We start from the raw sequence: 6,700 nt of genomic DNA on the forward strand, positions 1-6,700 counted from the left end.
GACTAGAAAAAAATCCATGTAATGAATCTAAATGAAAAGCAGTGTCTAATGGTAAGCTCATAATAATGATAAATTTATCATAAAATAGTTTAACAATAAGTAAATATTTTTAATGTTCAGAATAAACAATACTATTTTATTTCTTGTTATTATATATGAACAAAATCAGAATAAAACGCAATGTGTTTCAAGTGACATTGAGTTTTACATAATAGAAATTTAATGAATTTTACAGTTTAGTAATTATGAAAGTGGTGTAAGTCCATTTATGGCCCAGAAAGAATATATTAGTTTGGATAAATTCACATAGAAGTCTTTATGCAATCAACTTACATATTTCTAAAGTCATAGAAACATTGTCAAACTTAGTACACTTTGTTTATATTTTTGAATCAACTAAAATGCAAATGTTTAAATATCTCGAAAGAAGAAAAAATGGACTTACACCACTTTCAAAATAAACGGTCCATATGTTCAGTACATGCAACAAAGCAAATGAAAAAAATATAAGCTTTAGCAGAGTTGCAATTCATGTTTGCAATTATAATTAAATGGAAATTATGAGGCTTATTTAAGTTATATATTATCACATGCCAGGTACATGAATTTGTACAGATAAAGGAAGCGTATCTGACATGGATCCAGGCGCCCCAAAATACTTAAAACCACGTATTTTTATTTGTTTCATTGATTTTATTCGTGTACACGTATTTTATGGCTTTTCAAGAGGGGTGAAGTCACACATCTGAAGACTTATCAGATAAAAAATTATGTATGGAAGATAAATTGCTTTGAAAATGAGGACATTTACGGGCGTGTTTGATTAGAAAGGGGACTTTTTTAAAGTCAAAATGGAGGGCACGTCCTTTGTATGGTATCCAAAAGAAGGAGATTTGGATTTGATAACCCTACAGATAAACATGTAGGGTTGCTGGCGAAGTTGGATTTATTTACAATCCAAACAAGCTATTGCTTAGGACAACACGTTACAAGGGGACTCAATCTGTTCTCAAAGACAGTTTATAAATGTTGCTCATTATTGTTTGGTGAAGTAGGAAGGCCTCTTGAATATTGTAGCGTAGGATAACAACTACAAATCTAAATTCGTCTCTGGTTAACAGGCCTGGCACGAGCTTCAGCTGCAACATTTCCAACAGAGGCCAAAGAGATATAAATACTCCAACTATCATAATTATTGATTAAAATTGTCTATCTCAGGCCTCGCTTACTACTGGGTACTATTGAGTGAGGCATAGAAATTTCCGATATTCCTTAGGGACTGCATTATAAAGTTTCAACTTCCAAGCCCTCTCATCCTCGGTTAGAAGGCCTTTCAGTGAGCTGTGACTCGCAGCAGACGTCCGTGGGGCCTGGCTGGATTTCACTTCTTTCAGATTATATACGAACCAGTAGATGGATATATATATATATATATAGCCTATATTCAGGTTTTTTAATAAACCTAAAGTTTCAGTTTAATATATTTTTTACAGCAAGAGTAAATATACTTTTTAAATTCAATTCTTTATTAAATTACAATTTTTATTTCACGAATACACCAGAAAAAATCTGACTATTTTTATAAATAAAAATATAATTTAATCCAATTTCCTTTGTCTAAAACTCTTACCTTTATCCAAGTATAGTAATTTATAGATTTTTATAAGAATTTTTCATTTTTTTCTTTTTTAGTTTAAAAAAAATGCAATAAAAACTTCAGGAAAGTAGGGAAAAAAGACAGGATTTAATAAATGATAGGAAGTCTTATCATATCTCTCAATCTAATTCTACGGTGTTATTTTCAATCATCTATATATATATAAATCAAAATATGTATAAATGAAGAAGAAGGCTTGTATACCGTTCAACGTATCCTCACCAAATTTGTCACGAATATTCTGCGATACTCTAGAAAAAATACTGTGAGGGCCAACCCCATCTTAACTTAAGCCCGAGCACACACAGCTAGTTTATATATAAAAACAAAAGACATTGAGAGAAGTGAGATGAGGCCCAGATTAGTTACACATCTGAAGCCTTACCCCTCTCTGCCAGCCATAAAAATATATGAATAAAGGCATATTTGTAAATGTAAATTAATTTTACATTTTAAAGGTTACTTTACAGTAATGTTTAATTCATTTTCTTTTCTTTTTATTTATTTATTTATTTTTTTAAGGTCTAGCAACTGTCAACACGCCTTATAAATTTATTTATATAAAATATACAGTGGCGCCTTATCTCGTGGGCAGTTGACTGGGGGCTTTACCAACAGGGGGCCCAAACCAATCTTTTATAGTAAACTATTCTCCCAATAAGAAAAATGCCTGAGGTCAACACTGTGCTGTACGGGGGCTCCTAATTCATATATGCTTGGGCCCAAAAAGCTATAACGCCTAACTGAAAGTATATAAGTGTAACATTTAAAATTTTTATCCATTCTGGAGTAAATTATATATAATTTTTCTTCATTTTTAAATTTATTTTATTAATTTTAATTAATGAAAGAAAAACAGAAGACGTGTCACAAAGCTGCAATACAGTACATAAAGTAGGGTGGTCTAAAAGTCAGTTAACCATTGTAAACCTCAATTGATGCCTTAACCGAAGAATTTAATCGCATTTTTTAATCACTGATACACGCAATTTATGCTTCATATTAACAATGCAACTGGAACCTAAACACGAGGGGCGGTTAACTGACTTTTAGTCCGTCCTTTATTTTAAATAAGAATATTATTAATTAATTAATTTTTGCGCTTGTAATTTAAAATAAAATAAAATAAAATACAACTTTATTTTTAATTTTCAATCAACAATTTTTATTTTCAATTTTGGTGCAGTGCTTGTATACATCATACGTCATACACTTACAATAATAATCAACAATAATATTTAATTAATTAATTAATTATTTAAACGTAATATTATCCATCGTAATTTCCAAAATATATATGTATATTATTAATTTTTTTCAAATATTAAATTTATTTTAAAGTTATTTTCTTCAGAATTTATTATTGCAGCAGCAGCCATGATGATAAATGATCCTTATGGATGGTCCCAAAAAATGGAAACGTCGATTATCCAATAAAATTTTGATAAAGAATAAATAAATTTATATATTTATATGATAATTTATAATATAATTTATTTGTACAAAGGTCAGAAGTTTTTTTTTTCTATTTTTCGTTATACGAGGGAGTGCAGAAGTAGGTATACAGTTGTGAAGTACAGATGCTTGATTCATTATTATTTTTCTTTTATTTATTTTTTATTATTTTATTCCTTATTTATTATTTAATTTATATTTAAAATAAACGTTTTTTTCTATATTTTTATTTATTTTATGTTTAATTCTGTAATAACAATTGTATATAGTAAAACCTGTATAAATCGGTCGGAATCGCGCGGTACCGAATTTTTTTTCTGGCTTGAAAAGGTTTTTTTTAAACAGAAAAAAATTTCGAATAATTTTTCCGGTTTAGACAGGTTTTCTATTTTGAACAGGTTTATTTAACATAGAAAATCGTTCGGTTCCGAAGAATATTTCTCAGATTTCCGCTTCAAACAGATCTATTTTAACATAGAAAATCGCTTCGTTTCGAGGAAGCATTTTACTCATTTAGACAGGTTTCCATTCTGAACAGGTTCTTTTTAACACAGAAAAATCGCTCCATTTCATAGAATTTTCCCGTTTTTGATAAGTTTCACTGTTCTTACTTTTGCACCCCTCTATATTCTACTTGCAAATTATTCCCCTCTTCCTTCCTCTCTATATATGTATATATAAGGGGAAAAAATTGATTGCTTGCGTGCTATTTTTATACACGAAACATTCTACTCTGTTTAGAGTAACTCGAAACTTTGATTACGTTACAAAAATATACACATAACCCATATTCTACATCACTCACTCATCTGAAAAAATAGATATCCTCTTCCAATTCCTTTTTTTAAAATTTTTTCACATAATTTATTGCGATTTTTTAAACTTAAAAATCATTTTCTTTCAGTAAATATAACATTTAACACCGCATATTTATACTAAAAATATTTATATATAGGCCCTATATATTATGCTATTCACTATACTCGTCTATGGTTAAACTACGATCCTTTATGTAGTAAAATNCTCACTTAAAAAAATAACTTAAATAAAAAATAGGAAACTGATAAATAGCTAAATGAAGCCATATTTCTTTTCTCAATTAGGAACCTAGGACCACCAGGATATCATAGTACAGTACAGTAGATTGATTCCATACACAGTAGTAACATGTCTTTCTATAATAATTAATATGCGATGTTATAAATCCTGTTCAATTATTATTTTTAAATGTATTTCTAAATTTAATTTACACTTTAACAATTACAGTTACTCTTCTCCTTTAAGAAATGGAATTAATATTTGATTCGAAAATCTTGAAGCAAAATGTTTTGCTCCAGAAAAATCTGTTTTAATTTAAAGCAAGTTTTTTGCAACAAGTCTCAATCATATTATATAACTAGGAGCTTTCATAACAAAGTTATTATCATTAATTTTTCAGCTGCAAAACAATTTTCTATATAAGTAGCTTTTATAAACAAAACTAATTATTATTATTTTGTACAGAATTTGTCATCATATTTAAAGTGCGATAAATGCCAAATACATTTGTTTACAAACCAAACATAAGTAGGATTAGTAAGCATACCTACAAGTTAATTGATTAGAAATATTAACAAAATTCTAAAAGGCAAATCGTAATTATCAATAATGCATTTATCTAAAATTTCATAAATGATTGCTTTTAAAAGGTATATACAAAATGCTATTATATCCATGATTTCTGGGTGACTCTCAGTTTTTCCTTTTTTTTTTTTTTTTTGTAATATTTGATTGTAGAATCTTCAAATAGAGCAATTTGATTAACACGTCAATGTAATATCATCAATTTATAGATCAGTAAATATATACATTTTAAAAAATAACCAGTTTTAGACCCCATTTTCACTGATTCTGAAATGTTGGATTGTAAATGTTACTGTCAGCCTTATATATTAATCCATTACTACTTTAAATTTGTCTCTTGTTTATATTTTATTGTATATTAAAGGAAGAACTCTGTAAAATATAATTGTGTAATATTTAATACATAATTAGCAGCAAGATTTCAATTAAAAGAACTTGTTTGCTGAATATGTTTATTAAATAATAAGTGATGAAACTACTAAATAAGTAAAAAATTTATTAAAAAATACCAAAATTAGATAAATAAATTATAAAATAAAATTCAAAGTACTAACCTGAGCCATGATGTTTGATTTCATGCAACTTTCATTTTCTGCTTTGTTTATTTCTTATTATTATTTTATTTTTTGGCAATATACTATATTGAATTCAATGCAAACCAACTTACACTCATTCTGCCTTTACTTAATTATATTACGTTTCAATGTAACGCAAGAGGGGTATCATTTTTTCTTATATTCATAGATAAATCAATGGGGAGTATCACATAACAACGCTTGATACCGGGATGTGTCTGGAACATCTCCCACATCATCCACATTGTAACTCGTTTCTTCCTCACCAGAGGGGAGTAGCGACCTCTCATAGACATCGTTAATAAAAATAGAGTTTTGTTTGTTTTGTCCCTCTTAAATAAACAATATGCGCGTTAAAATATATAACATTTTACTAAATTTCATAAGTAGTAATAATATTTACGAATTAATCGATATGATTTAATATATTTAGTCGAATACCGATATCAATTACGGTTTACGAGTTTGGTTAACGTATTAATATCAAATGCGAATCATAAGCCATATAATTAACTAAATATCACAAGCTAACGAAAAGCCAACTAAAAATTATTCTTGGTGTTATCAATATTTTAACTGCAGTAGATACAGTATATAATAATTCAACATTCTCTTGATCTTATCATTCTTTACACGTACAATCAATTAATTATTGTATAAAAGCACAAAAAACACGTCAGAATTACTTAAAATTTACAATTATTTTCGTAATTTCTGTACAAATATCAATATTATTTCCATTTTTCATCATCATTTCTAACGTAATTATACTGTGCATCAATTAGAAGTACTGTACCTTCGGCATTCCGTGTTTTATATTTATAATTTACATATATGCTGCAACATAATTAGCTATAGTATAACAAAATATTATAAAATATATATTTTGCATAAATTTTGCATTAATTCTGTATAACAAATAATAGGACAATTAATTAGATAAAGAATTGCAGCTGCAGCGGAAGGTGACATTTTTCTGAAATGATTCCGGATTCGATTTCCATTTAAACAAGCCAAAATTTATCGTAGAGCTATATGAAAATGGATAATAGGCAATAAAGCATGTATAGTTGCAAGCTATAATTATGCAAATCATTAATTGCAAATCATAATTATAACACAATTATCTCATTATACAGCTGTACCCACAGCTTGTTCATGATATAATTATAAACATAAATTTATGTTACATATCAATACATAATTGCATAATTGTATGTATTGTTTTTATTTACATATTGTGTACTGCACTTGAAAATATATCATGTAATCTCATTAATCTGTATATAAACTTAGCATTTTTTTTCAATTAATAACAGAAAAACTTTAATGTATTTAAAGCTAAAATCGTTAATATTGTTAACAATAATAAATGCAGTGTAAAAATGAA

This window comes from Centruroides sculpturatus, unplaced genomic scaffold (assembly GCF_000671375.1).
Source record: "Centruroides sculpturatus isolate CEXI.00-Female unplaced genomic scaffold, Cexi_2.0 scaffold2065, whole genome shotgun sequence".
In the NCBI taxonomy this organism is placed as follows: Eukaryota; Metazoa; Arthropoda; class Arachnida; order Scorpiones; family Buthidae; genus Centruroides; species Centruroides sculpturatus.